Source organism: Vulpes vulpes, chromosome 8 (assembly GCF_048418805.1).
Source record: "Vulpes vulpes isolate BD-2025 chromosome 8, VulVul3, whole genome shotgun sequence".
NCBI classification, from domain to species: domain Eukaryota; kingdom Metazoa; phylum Chordata; class Mammalia; order Carnivora; family Canidae; genus Vulpes; species Vulpes vulpes.
In genome coordinates, this window is record NC_132787.1 from 19,979,556 (window position 1) to 19,996,591 (window position 17,036).

The following is a 17,036-nucleotide window of genomic DNA, read 5'->3' on the forward strand; positions in this document are numbered from 1 at the left end:
GTTACCCCATCCCCTGACCTTTTCCCCTCCAGCAACCCTCAGTTTGTTTCCTATGGTTAAGAGTCTCTTATGGTTGTCTTCTTCTCTAATTTTGTCTTGTTTTATTTTTCCCTCCTTCCCCTATGCTCCCCTATTTTGTTTCTTAAATTCCACATATGAGTGAGATCATATGAGAATTGTCTTTCTCTAATTGACTTATTTTACTTAGCATAATACCCTCTAGTTCTATCCACTTCATTGCAAATGGCAAGATTTCATTTTCTGATGGCTGAGTAATATTCCATATTGTGTGTTTATGTGTGTGTGTGTACACACCACATCTTCTTTATTCACTTATCTGTCGATGGACATCTGAACTAGTGGTGTTTTCAATGGACATTTATGGACATACACAGAGCAGCAAAAAAATTGAGTTGCCCGTGAGCATGGTCCCAGCTGAGGTGGAACAAGGCAATGCTCTACCTTCTTGTTTCAGATCGGCATTCATACTACAAACAAGTGTTTATAGGGCTGAAGTGCTGTTTAGTGTTCCTAACTGCAAGAATGCTGTGATGTGCCTTGCAGAGAAAAAAAGAACATGTTAGATAAGCTCTGTTCAGGCATGTGTTATAGCCCCTGTTGAATGTGAATTCAATGCTAATGAATCAACAATATTAAATAAGGTACCTTAAAACAGAAACAAGGCTATGTATCAATCAGTTGAGAAAATGTTGTGACAGAGGCTCACAGGAACCTAAATATTCCCTAGAGCCAATGGTTCAGTATTCACTGATTCAGTATTTGTGGTGACTTTATAGAATGTAGCTACCACAAATAACAAGAATCAACTGTATTATGTAAGGTAAGGGGTGCAAAGAACCAACCACACATAACACACTGATTTTTTTTCAGCTTCACTTTCTGAGGATTTAGGAAGACCACGAAGTGAGGAAACGCAAATCACTTTCTGAATCCTATAACACTCCAGTAGAATTAGTGCGTATTTTTGTACCTCTGGAATCACTCAGACACAGACTCACAAAGAAGCGTCTGCCGCTCTGCTGGGTGGGTTAACAAGAGGAGGACAGAGAAGGGGTCAACAAGCCAAGATGTGCAGTGGGTCAACGTAAACAAGTGTTTGGGGTGTCACTATTTTCTGCTGGGAGAAGTCTTAGGTTTGCAGGTTGGCTACTTCTTGAAGGTCATTTATTTCCTGCTTGATGCTTGTTGGGTTTTTTTTTTTTTTCCCCACTATCCCAATAACATAGGAGGCTCTCGGTGCAAAGGCTTCAGAAAGGGGTGTTATGTGCCTGACCTCACTTGGACCAGTTTAGACTATGAAGAACCAAAAGGCCCCCTTCTCTAAGCAAATAATCCATTGTTTAATTTCTAAAAATTTACAAACTGTAAGACAATATAAATCCCATAAGTCATCTAAAACTTCTATGAATGCCCCAGGATTCGTGTTTCCCTTTGTAAAAGCTAATCCCGTCAAGCAGGAAACAACTTCCGGACCCTGGTGTATTGGAAGCTGGCATCCCCGCTCCAAGAATTCCATGCTTTAGAACCAGAAATATCAATGGAGAGTTCCATCCTACATCTCCCTCTCCCCCAACGCTGACATTGTGTTTACTTGTCAAACAAAACAGTCATCCAAGTTTAGACCTATTGAAAAGCTTCCAAGCAAGATGAGAGGCCAAGTCAAAAAGGAGGAACAGCTAATCAGAAGTCAAGGGCAGGAAAAGCTGGACCCAAAATAAATATAGTACAAAATGCCCAGAATAGCCCAGAAAGACAGCTGATGACCTTTTCTTTTAAAATCTCTTAATATCACAGTATCAAATAGCCTAAGTATCTAAAACCAAGCACATTACTATTAACACAAAGATAAGGAATAAAGTAAAAACAAACTTAAAAATAGGAAATGCTGATAGTACAGTGACAATTTGTGTTTTGAAATACAAACTAAAACACAGAAGACAAATATAATTAATGTATGGTACTGAGGAGTCAGTCATTGGCAAGGGATTATACCTCAATTCAAGGTAACAGTCATGGGAAGTGATTGAGGCTATTTTGAGTTCTGAAAGCTACCAAAATTTCTCAAGAGACTGTATTATTTTTTACCTAACAACTCAACAGGTCCTGCTACAATGGCTGTAAATTACTGCAGCCCTAATTTAAGTTCTCCTTTTGATTGAATAAGCTCGGAGCTATGACTTGTCAAGAAGAGGCAAGCATCTTGCTATTCAGGAACACACCCTGGGGACACCAATTTATTTCTCTGATTATGATACACAAAGCCTTGAACTACTGCTAAATAATAGATTTAAGAACTATTGATTGAAATTCTGGTGCTAGAACCATGCTTTTAAAAAATGCCATAATATTAAGCCATAGATCCATTACATGAGAGTCAAAATTCCCTTGAACCCTCTTCCTTTTTAAAAAAACTGCTGAGAGGGGCAGCCCGAGTGTCTCAGCGGTTTGGTGCGGTTTGGCGCCGCCTTCGGCCCAGGGCTTGATCCTGGAGACCCGGGATCGAGTCCCATGTCGGCCTCCCTTCATGGAGCCTGCTTCTCCCTCTGCCCCTCTCTCTCTCTCTCTCTCATGAATAAATAAAATCTTTTAAAAAAAGAAAAAGACTGCTGAGACTATACACCTAAGTACCATCAGAAGTGCTAAGTGCTTCTAAATTAAATACATAAATATATAGCATTTAAAAAAAAACATACCACCTATCCAGTTATAGAGCAAGTACATGTGTGCACACACATCCTCCACATATTTTGATTATTTGCTGAATGCGTAAAAATTTCCTTTTTCTCTGTCTACAGTTGTACCCTTGCATATCTGTATCAAGGAGAAGAAAAAAAATCAGCAGTCACTGACTGCCAATTTCCTAAGGGGTGGGGGAAAAACAAAGCAACTGAAAATAAAAAGACTGCTGTGGCTTAGGCCCAGTCATGCAAATAGCTTCAAGCAGCCCTTGAACTCCATCCACACCCTCACACACAAAGGACGCATCTGCTTAAAGGCATACTTCTAAAAACCCAACCACATCTTCCTTTGATTGTGAGATCCCAGATATTTGGTAGAAGAGGGAGAGATTACTAGAGGGGAAAAAAATGGAAATAAAAATCTTTTGTAAGATTCATAATGGAAAGAAATTCATTTATGTATTGCCTCAAGTTATAATGAACCAATAAAGCACAAGACAAAACACCTATGTGACACGATTCCAAATAAGACTGCCAACCCCCAGCAGCAGTTTGAGAATTTATAGTAGGAATTACCTAGAATAGAGAATGTTTGGCCCACAAAAGGCATTTGGGAGATAGAAAACTTCAACCCCCATATGACAAATTAGGGTGAAAAAGATTACTAGGGTATGGACAAAGAGGACCCAAAGGAATGGTGCTATGGGGGTTGATTTTGAGGACACCATTATCTCAGTGGCTACAAAATGCCTGCTCAGAAACCACCACATGACGAGCTGGAATGATTATGTAAGCAGGCCTGACTAATGACCTGCACAGTCCCATGGCCTTCCTCAGTCTGGAGAAGAGAAGGCAGCAACAAAGCCAGATGAGAGGCCCCACCTCATGCTCCTCAGCCTCCAAAGTGGTATAACCAGACAGCTTTGGCCACCAACATCCGAGTTCTCAAGAACCATGAACACAATGGAGAGACAAGGGTGTCACCTGTATTCTGAGGCAAATGATATTTCTTCTCTTTGCCAGTTGCCAGAACACCTAAATGACTGGAAGTACAAACCTCCCAAAGTTTTTAGTTTAATTCTTCCCTGTATGTCCTCCTGCATCAGCTTTATTAGATACCCCTGGTGTAAGACAACAGAGATCTGAAGGTAAAAGTAATAAGTAAGTAATAACACTATTTGCTATTTATTCTTATTGATTCAATGTCATTTCTATGACAATTATTAAATGTTCTTAAATTAATGTTTGCTTCGATGTCTGGAACAATAAAACAAATCCAATTTTAAGGGGTGGGTCACTCTCAACTGTGTCATGTGGGAAGTGAGAATTCAGAGATAGGAGTGAAAGCAAAATACAGTTTTCATAATCCAGCTATGTCATATATTTAAATATATTTATGTAGCTTATATATAAATATACACACCCTTTAAGGTGTGTATTAGAGTACATTAAAGCAAGTGTTGGTGTGGGGAAAAAAAAATCTAGATACATTCATATAGCCTTAAATTAGTCACAACACTCTGGTCATTTAATGTTTTTTTTTTTCTTTCTTTCTTTTTTTTTTTTTTTTTTTTAATCTACTGTGGAGGTTAACTATTTTGTAAATTTAGGTCAAATCTTGAAACCACTCCTTCACCCACTTTCTTAAGTATCAAAAGGTCACAGGAACTTCTGGCTTGGGATGTGTAAAAGAATCTAGCATTTAGAAAAATACAAACACATCCAAAAGTAGGTATTACATTCAGAAAATTCACAAAACCCTGCTCTGCCTCAAAATGCCAATCTAAAAATTAGCTTCCTGATTTTACAGATGAAGAAACTGAGGCCCAAAGTAGATGATATAGCAGAAGTGCAATAGCTAATTAATAGAAAAGTCAGAACTAGAATTTCAGAAAGCTGGGTAAAATGTCCTCTTTGTTCAAGTCACTCTAAAAGTTTTCTTTTCAGAACATTAGATTATTCACTTGTTTGATCATAATCTCACCGAGGGCAAAAATCAAGCTAAATCTACACCATATGCCCCAATAGCTAGTTCAGAATCACTAACAGATGAAAAGATATTGCCAACTAGAACCAGTTAGGATGCATCCCCTATACAGGGTATGGTGGTGGGTAGTAAATCACTCCCAGAGCCTTCCCACCAAAGCCCTCCCCAATTACCCCAGTAAAAAAGGACATTTGTTTGCTAATTCTTCTCAAACAAAATTATGATTTTCCTATGTGCGAAATGACCCAGGTTCCCCATGACTCTCAGCTCCACTGGCCTCTTCTTGAACTAACCGAGTAAAGCAGTTCTAACAACCAAGAGTGTCTTCACTGACTCACCCTGGGGAGGGACTTGCCAAGAACACACGGACAAATGTTTCCTTTCATCTTTCCTCTGATTTCAGTTTAGGGTGAGGCAAGTAGGAAAATATGTATTAGTTTTCACCATACTTAAAGAAACTAGCTAGTCATATTTTTTTTAATTACCTGAAAACTCCTATAAAGTATCAGAGACAGAGTCAAAGAGGAAAAATCTATAATCATAAAATTCAGAAAAAATAGTAAGAATAATGGCTATTTATTTTTAGTGCCAGTACAACATACCCAAAAGCACATGCTGATACTACTGCAGCAAATCGTCGCAATCAGGTAGGCTTAATCCCCATTTGGCAGATAAGAAGCGAACCTAGAGCGAGCATGGGAGAAGGAGGTGGTGGAGCTGTAAGCTGAACATAGAACGGTCGCACAGCAAGGCCCCCAGGCCCACACCCCAAATTTGTTTGAAAATACATATTTTTCCTAGTTCGGTCATTCTACTGTTTAAGTCCATCTTGGCTCAAGATTCCTACAATTAGGGACTGGTTTTTCAAAGCTCCCTTAAAAGAAAATTAGACTTAAAAAGCAATTTTACAAGATTAGGATAACTTTGTTCAGAAAATGCTTTGAAAATGTTAATCGCCTTCGGAGATTCAGCCTGCCTCCCTGGATCAATATTTATTCCTTTATTCATCTTCCCAAACTCTTCAGGTTTCACAGCAGAGATTCTTCCCCTGGGTTGCCACTTTTCCAGGCTCTTGATCTGGCTGACGAGATAGCCTAATCATTTCTAGGATAGCTGACATCTCTCTCTTCTGGATTTAGTTTCTCTTCCTCTCTGCAACCACTTCCTGTACCAACCAAAGCCCTACTCTGCCAGGGGAGCAAGCCCTCCCACACCACACACATAGCAGAGAAGGTTCCACCTGGCCACCCCCTCAAGAGCGATCTATGAAGAAAATGCAGGCTCAGACCGTCACCGTCAGGCTGAGGCAGACAAATCACCTAGCTACCGAAAATCAATTTGTCTGCTTTAACAGACATTTATTTAGTTCAACATCACTCCCCAGATCTGCATAATCTAAATTACTGAGTAGTCCCTCAGCATTACCAAAAGACATGCACAAAAATATTCACTGAAGCACACTATTTGTTATTCATCCAAACTGGATAACTACCGAAATGTCCAGCAGCTGTAAAACAGATATATAACTGAATATCATGACAGCAAGGAGAATGAGAACAAAAAAAAATATTGTAGATAAATTTCACAAATATAATCAGAAAAATTAGCCAGACACAAAAGAATATATAGTACATGATTCTATTCACATGTGTTTTTTTAAATAGGCAAAATTAATCAATCAGTTATTCCCAGGAGCATTAGAAGAGGCAGGTTCTGGGGTCCAGGCAATCTTTCATTAATCTGGGTGCTGTTACAAAGGTGTGTCCACTTTGTGACAATTATTCCATCAAGCCATCCACTTATAATTTGTGCACTTTCCTCCATATTTCCATAAAAAGCTGACTGAAAAAGACTTCGGAGCACATCTGGTCTGCTCTCCTCAGTTGGCATGAATAAAAGTAATTGTTTCCCGGGTATGTTAAGTTATCTCAAGGACACAGAGGAAATCCATGGAAAGCCTGGGACTGGACGCTGTATTTCTTAACTCTCCACCCAAGCACCACAGCTACCTCTCAAATGTGGAAGGATGTTTCTCTAATTTCCTTCCTTGTTGTGACTATGGCCAAGGTTTAGAGGGATTAGGATCATATTCCTATTAAGAATACAACTCAGAAGGTTCCAGTCTCCTACCAAAAGCAGAGCCAGGAAGAGCATTTGAAACACCCTTTAGGATACAGCCAATCAGAAAAAGTTGGCACCATGTTCCCACTCTAGGTTTTGTCACTTACCAGTTGTGTGACCACCAGCATATTCCTTACCTTACTCTGAACCTCAATATCCTCATGTAGATCACGGAAATATTAACTCCTACCTTGCAAGGTTGCCATGACATTATTAGGTAGTAGTGTCAGAGCTGTGCCTGGCATGTTGCAAACACTCAGAAAAAGTATTTACTGAATAAATACTGATCGAATTGAGGGAGTCCAGTACTTGTCACTTAGCAGATGCTCAATAAACAGTTAAGTATTATTATTATTATTACTGAACAAGAGGTGCAGGGAAGAAGGGAGTAAATAACCCTATGTGAAAACATCTCCTTTTTCTAAGCTTATAAAGGTCATTAATGGGTTGACCCAATTCTTACTGGCTTTGATGCTCCACCGAAATATCTGTGAGACAAAGAGCAATAATGAATTTGAGAAGACGACGGTGCTTTTCATGCGCAACCAGGTCTGTATTCTCTTTCTCAGTGCCAAACAGATGTGTTCACTGACTGCTAAAACATTCTAAATTCTCTAGTCACCTAGGTGAGTCATAATACTTTTAGAGGGGGATGGGCCATCAAGTCTCATAGACTTAATGACTTAATGAGTAGATGTACATAGTCAAATAACTTTACTACTGGGAAAAAGATTTACAAACTGAAGACACAGAAAGGTAACTGCAGGCTTTAAAGATGTCAGAAAATAAAATAAAATAAAATAAAATAAAATAAAATAAAGATGTCAGAAATAAACCACAGAGAGGAGAGAGTTTACTCACATTTTAAAAAGCAAGTTTAATGCTGATTTTTTATTTCCTTCAGCTCTTCAAATTTTCCACGTGCTTATGAGCAAACTGATCCATAAAACTCTTTTATACTGAAAAGAAACAAATATAAAAAAAAAAGACTAATTAAAACTAATTTCAAATTAGAGCACACAAGAGGAACAAAAGTAAGGCCTAGATGGTGAATTATTGTATAAAAAACAAAGAGCATCAAACTAGGTTACACATGTGTAATTAAAAACAAGAAAATGTGTTACGGACCAACAGATTTAACTAACTTCTTTCTAGTTATCTTTTCTCCTCTCTCCCCCTTCAGTTCCTCCCCCCAGCACTCCCTTCTTCTCTTTCTTCCTTACTTCCCAGTTGCTGGACAAACTCAAATATTCCTTGAAGCCTGAGTTTCAGGAGAAAACCATCATCATTCCTTTTTATAGCACAAGCTACCTGGCACATGTTAGGCACTCAATGAATGCTGAGTAAATAAACAAATCAAAAATTTACAATACTTGGTTGTTAGGCTAAAAAAATTAATAAAAAAAGGGAAATCAAAAAAAATCAATATGCAGACAATATGGTAGAAGATAAACACTTTCGTTATCAAGACTTGTGATTAAAGTTGATTGATACCCTTACCTCTAATAAATAACAGATATTTAGAAAAAAATTGCCAGGACTATACGTATGGGCATGTATATCCTCACCATTATAGTAACAAGATATATTTTTTGGTAGTATACGAGTATTTAGGAATAGAACTTCCTTTTGAGGTGCTCACTATTCAAATATCTCGTAATCACCTCCATCCAAATGAGAAAGCAAAGTATCTCCAAGTTAAAAACCAGAAATGTTACCTCACATGTGTTTATCAAATGTAATCAAAGCCTGTCCCAGATAAAATTATGAACTAGCAGTGTGGCTCCTTCCTTTTTCTATCTACTCGTTTGAGGAGTCAGTGACCCCAGATGTTTAATTCAGTAGGGAAGCAATAGGATCAGCTCTAAGGTTCAAACAGTTTAATGGATATCTTTCCCGAAGACATTTTCATTTGAAAAAGAGCTTCAAAAGAGGCAGGTGCTTAACACTGAAATAAAATGCATTACTGACAATGGAATTTCAGGCATGAACAGAGGCTGTCTTAAAGAAATCTCTCAATTCTGGTAAGCATCTGTCCATTTGGTCACCCCTAAAGTCAGCTTCCTATATAACCCATATAGACACACCAATCCAGGTGAACGTTAAGCAATAAATGATGTATATATACATAGGCTAGCCCAATTTCAAGACTAGTGTGTATTCCAAAAATAAACAGTTGTTAAATGAGTGCAGAGGAACCCTACTCCATAGGTGCTTCTGAGAATGGAGGCAGGGGTGAGTGATGTGTGACAGCAAGTACAGCAATTTCACTCCTGTTTTAGACTCAGATCCAAGATTTGGCTGGAGAAGAGGTTTCCTGGAGTGCTCATAAAAGACTTGCAATTAATGATTACATTAACAGCAAAGAAAATTCCAATGATCTAGAACAATAATCACACCAAAATCCAACCACCTTTTCTAACAGGGCCTTTGTGGGGGAATGAAAGTTCTAGCCGAGGTCCCTGGTCAACCTGAGTCTGAGTAGGCGGGAGCCTCATCTGTGTCTTCATCTCCTGCCCTGGAGCAAAGAGCAGAAGGAAGGATACCAATATTAGCAGGAGGAAGGCATCATAGAGGACAGGACTAAGGGAGGGAAACAGGGACCGCCAGCAGGCAGCAAGACATCCCATTTCTGGAACATCCCAGGTCCCTTCCCAGTCCCCATCAGCCTCCTTGCTGGAAATTACAAGGGAAAGATTTAGATGTCACACAGGCCAGGGCCTATTGGATACAAAGGAGGATGGAGAAAATATCAATGGAATGGTTTAAAGAGAAGAAAAATCAGATACCTATATTCTAGAAGACCTAATTCTAAACATGTAGAAAAATTTTAAAGAGAATTGTAAGAAAGTGTTGCCTGAACTTGCTCCAGAGGAAACCATTCACTTGAGAGGCACTGAGTATTTTCAATCCCTCCCTTAGCACAGAGCTCTGATTATTTGGCCCAACCAAGACTGAATACATAAAAACATTTATAAACATGAACTGTTCAATTTTTTTGACTTTCCATCATGAGCCTTGTTTAAGCAACTCAAAGATGTCCTTTGTCATACAGTTTTGATCGAATGCAAGAGACTTTAGTCATTTCCTCAGAAACAGACGTAAGCTATAAATATGAACTAACCAACACAGTCACTCACAAAAAGGTCCACTGACAAGCTTAATTTAAAAAGAACACTTTATTAAACTGAAAAGTCAGCCATAAAAAAATTCAAACCCATGCAAAAAACATTCCTAGCAGAAAAACCTGTTGTGTAATGCCAATGATAATTAAAATAGCCTGTTATTTGACTCGTGTGTATTTCCTACACAAAAATTAACAAAAGTCTGCATTTACGTTTATCTAATAAAACAACCCTTAGCATCTTGCCCAAGTCAGACTTCAAATTCTAAGAATAATCCTCCAAGCCATTAAGTAAGTGACTTCTGTGTATCCCTTCCCTTTGAGATGGGAAAACACATTTATTACTACTTTCTAAATCCCTTTGCTCTTCTAAGGCATGACCATCATAAGTGAAAATACATGTTAGACATGATCATTTGGAGGCGAGGTTATTGTTTATTACAATAATATCTATTTCATACTTTAAAACTAAATGGAATCCAGGGGCACCCGGATGGCTCAATCAATTAAGCACCTGCCTTTGGCTCAGGTCATGATTCTGGGGTCCTGGGATTGAGTCCCACATTGAGCTCCCAGCTCAGCAGGAAGTCTGCTTCTTCTCTCGCTGTCCCTCCCCACTGCTTACGCTCTGTGGCACAAGCTGTCTCTCTCAAATGAATTTAAAAAAATAAAAAAAAAAAAAACTAAATGTAATTCAAGTCTCTACACAATATAACCTAAGTATCTGAAGCAGAGGTCTACAAATACAGTCTGCAACCTGTTTTTGAAATTAAAGTTTTATTGGAACATAGCCACACCTATTCATTTACATACTGTCTATAGCTGCTTTTGCAGGACACAATGAGAGTTGAGTAGTTGCAGAAGAGACTCTAAGTCCTACAAAGTATAAAATATTTATTAACTGATCTGTCCCTTTAAGAAAATGTTTCCTGACCTCTGGTCTCTATGTTAGTATAGCACAGCTGACCACTGAAATACATTCATAGTCGACTAAATGTTGAAATAAACACTAATCCTGGGCAGCCCGGGTGGCTCCGCCTTCGGCCCGGGCATGGTCGTGGGGTCCCGGGATAGAGTCCCATGTCGGGCTCCCTGTGTGGAGCCTGCTTCACCCTCCGCCTGTGTCTCTGCCTCTCTCTGTCTCTCTCTCTATGTCTCTCATGAATGAATAAAATCTTAAAAAAAAAAAAAAAAAACACTAATTCTGGTTTACTCATCCTATTGGATAGCTACCTAAGTCACTTATCCTTTAGCTGCTTTAATTTTCTCATTACAATACAATAGATGATATTTATTGGGAACTTATGTGCCAGGAACTATTCTAAGGGTTCTACTTTTAACAAATGAACAATGAATTCATTCATTGAATTCTGACAAAAAACGCACTAAGGAAAGTAAATGGTCACCCCCATATTACAGATGAAGAAACCAGTAATTAAAATAACTTGCTCAAAGTCACATTGCTATTAAGTGGGAAAATCAGGATCAGAACTCACGCAATCTGGGTCCAGAGCTACTATTATTAATCTCTGTGCTATCCTGATAATAATTTTAATTTTATAAAAGTTACACATGATAAAGAGATATCTCAAAAGAAATTTAGGTTAGAAATGTTAAGTAGAGACAGCAAAGTATACCTCTGCACAGTTTAAGATAAGGTACCTAAAATAAGAATATGAATGGACTTCCATAGACTTGCAAGACCCTTCTAATTATAAAATTAGAGCTGACCCTGGGGTATATAAAGGCATATAAAAGTCCACAATACTTTTTTTTTTTTAACCAAGTCATCAAAGAACCAAACTAACCAATGTCTATCTTTCCCTGAAGTTAAGACCACTTCAGGACCTTCAGAAAGCCTTCAGGATAAAGACTTACCAGGGACCCCAAATCTTCCAAATTTGTTCCTATCTAGTCTCATCCTCTGCTTGGTTTACATCTGGAAAAAGGCTGAGCGATCATCCACATAAATTATGGAAAGACTTCTTCACAACCTGGCAAGAATAACTCTACCCAAATACCAATCACTGCATGGTTCAAGAAAACGTACGTCCCCTGCTGAATCATCCCCACCACTTCCTGAAGTTCTCCAGGTTGTCTGGAGGAAATGTGTCACCTAAATGTGACCCAGTACTCTTTTGGACTGAAAGGCAGGTTTACACAATCCAAATAAAATAAGGGTAAAATATACTGCTAAGTTACTCATCACCAGCTTCCCATTTAAATAGAGATGGTCTTAACCATCTTTTTAGTCAGGCTAATTTTTCATTGGCTTGTAATGTCTGCAGAATCAAGTCCAAATCCTTGGCTTTGAGGGATGCCTGGGTGGCTCAGCAGTTGAGTGTCTGCCTTCGACCCAGGAGGTGATCCTGGAGTCCCGGGATTGAGTCCTACATTGGGCTCCCTGCATGAAGCCTGTCCCTCCCTCTGCCTATCTCTCTCTCTCTCTCTTTCTCTCTCTCTCTCTCTGTCTCTAAAGAATAAAAATCTTTAAAAAAAAAAAAAAATCCTTGACTTTGACATTTAAGGCCTTCCTCATTTTATCCCTTAGTTACTTTTCCAATCTTACTTCCTTTTATTTTTGGTCTTTCATGTAACAAGGCTAGCCTATTTCTCCTTCATGCATCACCTCCACTCCTGCTTCTGAGCTACACATTCTGTACTCCATTTTCTCTTCTGCTACCAACACCATGTCCAGTGTACAAGCCAAATCTCTGTGCTCCATATTGTGGGATACAACTTGCAAGTCCCGTAAGGACTGGATCCTCACAATCCCTCAGGGGAAAGAGGTACACAAAAGACTAAAATTGTATATTAAAGATGTGAAAATGCTACAGGATGTAAAAACTTTACAGGATCTAAAGACTTTAGAGAGAGGCCATCATTGAATTGGACCTTGAAGGAAGGAGGACCCTGACAGTGTGGTTGTGTTTATAAAGTTGTAGGGGGTGACCAGATGGGATAAAGGGTTACATATACACTTCAGAGCCAGACAGGTCTGAGTCCAAAATCCTGGTTCCTGCTGACTGGAAAAGGAGTGTGTAGGAGTTATGATCAAATAAGTTAGGTTGACACCTAAGCATGGTCAAAACCCTATTTGTATCCCATTCTCGTGTCTCGGCCAAATAATTAAACCTTTCATACTGTGTACCTACGGAGTCTTCCCCTTCTCTGTCAACAAGATTTAGTGTTTCAACCTATTCATTCATTTGGGCATTTAATCACATATTGACTTTCACCCTTCAAATATTCCAGAAGTATGTTTTGCCTCCTCAATAACAGTTTGTTATCAAAGAATGGATTCTTTCAAATAGACCTTTGGCATTTTCAAAATTTAGGTTCAAGGCCCCTGACAAGTAGTGCTACTTTAGCTGAGAAGCAATTTAAATTATAAGCATGGGCTGTCTAGCAGGTTACATGGGGCCCAGCCAACCATAAACATGTGTATTCCAACTCGGCTTTGCATTCTGGTTATCCAGTAACTCATATGAACAAACTTAAAACTTACTCCTGAGATGGTCAGAAGAAAAAAAGCTCATGGTGAGGCCTAATGATAGAATATATATATATAAAAAAAAGAGAGACAGATCAAGTTAAGCAGTACAATAAAGTGAAGGCTCTTAGCCAATAGACATTAGAAAGTTGAAGAAATTACATGTTACAGTATATTTGCAAATTTGTGGTTGGGCAAATGGCTTGGAATTCATTTCTTATGCTTTAAAAGGGTTCAGTGTACAGCATACAGTGCTCTCACAATACCAATCACCATGCAGTAAATTCTAGCTGAAAGGATAATCTCATAATCTCTGATGTCCCAAAGTCCTCAGTGAACCCATTTTCTAAGCCAAAATCAAATTCAATGTAGTCAAATTTCCCTCAAGGTCCCAAAATCTCAGTATTTGTAATGTCTACTGACATATTACATCAAATAAAGCCCACATGGCTTTAAATTAACATGTTGCTTCACAATCATATTTGTAGTGTTTAGTAATGGCTTGCCTTTTTTTTTTTTAATTTTAATGTTTTCATGCACAGCTTTCTTTGCCAATGCAGGCAAATTATTTTAATTTCCCACAGAAAGATTCTAATTCAAAGATTCTAAGCAATTTTGGGATTCAAAAGTTGTTATTCTTTGAAAGTTTTGACTGAATTGATTGAAATGATTAAGGCTGACTGTAAAGTTTTATATAAAAATAAACATGCACAGTTGTGTGTGACATAGGACAGTGGGGTTGGGGGAGGGGTAAACTTGGCTCAGTTTCCTAACGCACCAATTTCCTTTGTGGCAAATACTTCATAGGCTATTGTGAAAATTTTATAGAACAATGTATTCAAACTTTATATAACAAATATTATGAGCTACAATGTAAAATTTACCAAAAATATATTTTAAACAGTTGATTTCAATTAAATTTTGGGCAAGAACTTTAGACATTCCTGTTATTTACACATTTCTTGGAGCATAGTCATAGTTTTGTAGAAATCAGAGATTGCTGACTATAGTCATGTCCTCAGAGGGGAAAAATATTCTATAAGTTTTCTGAAATATGTTCTATCCCTATTAAAAGTATAGGAGAGGGACCCTGGGTAGCTCAGCAGTTTAGCACCGCCTGCAGCCCAGAGCATGATCCTGAAGACCCGGGATCGAGTCCCATGTCGGGCTCCCTGCATGGAGCCTGCTTCTCCCTCTGCCTGTGTCTCTGCCTCTCTCTTTCTCTTTGTCTCTCTGTCTTTCATGAATAAATAAATAAAATCTTAAAAAAAAAAAAAAAAAAAGAAAGAAAAGAAAGTACAGGAGAGACAACTGTACCAGCCCAGAAATCTTGGCCTTCATAACCAAGAAATCTTGTAGAACAAAATGCTTCTACCTCCAATATTAGCTATTGTGTTACTGCAAATATCACTCAAAAAACATGAAGCCAAACCACTCTGATCCCACAAGCATTCTAAAAGAGCGTTCTGAACTAATGTGAAATTTGTATAATAATTGTTGGAATACAAACAATGACTTCAGTCCACTGGTACATAAAACTTTATCATGGCAGAACTCTGTGAACCAACATACCCAAGTTCATCATAGCTCTGGAAAGTGGTTGGCCTATTATGAACTATATTATTGCTAGCCCAGAAGAACAGCAAGTATTGTTTCCCTGAAATTGTCCCACATAGAATTTATTTTCACTGTCAGCCTAGGACCATGATCTCTGCATCATGTGTTTTAGAAAGAAATGCATGTGGGTTGACTGACTTATTTCCTAAGAATTAAGCTAATGAATTATAAGAAATTACTAAAAAAAAAAAGAGGAAGGAAGGAAAGGAAGGAAAGGAAGGAAAGGAAGAAAGAAAGAAAGAATTCTTTCTCTCTCTTCTCTTACCCCTTTCTTATTTTAACAGGACCAAACCGGAAGATGCTTTCTTCAAGGGTAAGAATGGCACTGGCAATGATCATCAAAAGCCCTAAAAATCTAATTGCCTTTGACCAGCATTCCATATCAATTAAGTTAAACAATTGGACAAATGAGCAAATGATTTATATATGTAGTTTTCACAACGATATTTATAAGAAAAAAAAATAGAAATTTAAACATCTAACAATAGTGACACTGAGGTCTATCCATTAGACTATTAAGCAGGCTAAAGTTGCTGAGGTGAGTACCATGGTTAATAACACAGAAGGACATACATGATACATTAATTGATTCTCTTTTTGTAAATATATACATAAGGTAAAAAAAAAAATCTATTGTTTTGAACACTTTCTTCTTCATCAGTGAGCCTACAGCTGTCTACCAGTCCACATCTTAAATTAGGGATAAAGTGAAATTTCAGATGAATGTGGTTTTATTTTCCTTTTTGCTTATCTGTATTTTATAATTTCACAAAAGATTATTTTGCCAAAGGGAGCAGAGCATGATGACTAAGGTTATAGAATATGGTACAGATAAGCCTGGGTTTTAATATTCCAAGTCCATAAATTTTTGGCTATACAACCATGTTATTTAACCTAAGCTTCCCATCCAACAAATGGGAAAAATAATATTATAGCCATCTTTTCTATTAAAGAAGGTAATAGAAACTCTATATTGGATAAAGGAAATGATTATTATGTACTATGTAAAATACAAACTTAGGTTTATATATTTTTTTAAAGATTTGAGAAATAGTACACGTGTGTACATGTGTGTGCAGGGAGAAGGGGAGAGGGAGAGAATGTCAGGCAGACTCCTTGCTGAGCACAGAACCTGACGCAGGGCTCGATCCCTTGACCCCAACACCATGACCAGAGTAGAAACCAAAACTCACTCAACCAACTGCTCACCCAGGTACCCCAAAGTGTTTATATGGTTAAGAAAAACAAATCCAAACCCCAGGCTCACAGAAGAAAAAAAATACATAACTAAAAACATGGGGAAAATTTTATTTGCAATGGTAACAAAAAAAAAAATGCATATTTAGCAGCCCTGAGTTACCATTTTACATACCCCAAAACAAAAATCCCTAAGAGTTTCAATGTTCTAGTGAAACTACTGGTCTTTCACTGTTAGTAGCACTATATTTCATGTGAATCTTTTAGGAAAGCATTTAGGCTCTATTAGACTAAGAGTTAATATAATTCCTCCACTGAATTTATCTGCAGGAAATAATGTGCCTAAAGCAAAAAATAATATGCAAAAAGGTATTTATGACAGAATCCTAAATAATTAACTGGAAATAAGTGAATATCCAGTTAGAGGAATGATGAATGGTTTAATTCATCTTGGCATGTCAAAGCAACAAAATAAGGAAAGCATCCAGATTGTCATATTGAAGGCCTTGCAGAAACAAAATAGTTTGATACGCATTCAAGTGAAAACAACAAAATTCAAAATACCTATATTCTATCCCTATATAAAACATATATAAAATCAATCAGCATATGAATAACTGAGATGAGGAGAATCGTATAAGGAGAAGAGTTTTCTAGACTGAGGAGCAGTGAGTTCAAAATAGAGTGGTGACCCAACATGGCATCCTCAGCAGTTGGACCAGAAGACATGGTCGGTCAGCCATGCCAACTGTTTACATTGCATGGTAGATAATACCAAAGTCTCTATTTCTAAAGAAG

At 37.9% G+C, this 17,036-nt stretch overlaps 1 protein-coding gene across 50 annotated transcripts in view; it reads right to left on the reverse strand.

Annotated features, from left to right (window-relative positions):
• Positions 1-17,036, reverse strand: part of PPFIBP1 (PPFIA binding protein 1) — a 167,085-nt gene that overhangs the window by 103,787 nt on the left and 46,262 nt on the right. For 40 of the 50 annotated variants that reach the window (XM_025995054.2, XM_072765707.1, XM_072765695.1 and 37 more), the window contains one exon: positions 7,669-7,766. The exons of the other annotated variants lie outside the window; for them this stretch is intronic. The gene's annotated coding sequence lies outside the window, so the exon portion shown is untranslated. The remainder of the gene's footprint in view (positions 1-7,668; positions 7,767-17,036) is intronic. 50 annotated transcript variants of the gene reach the window in all.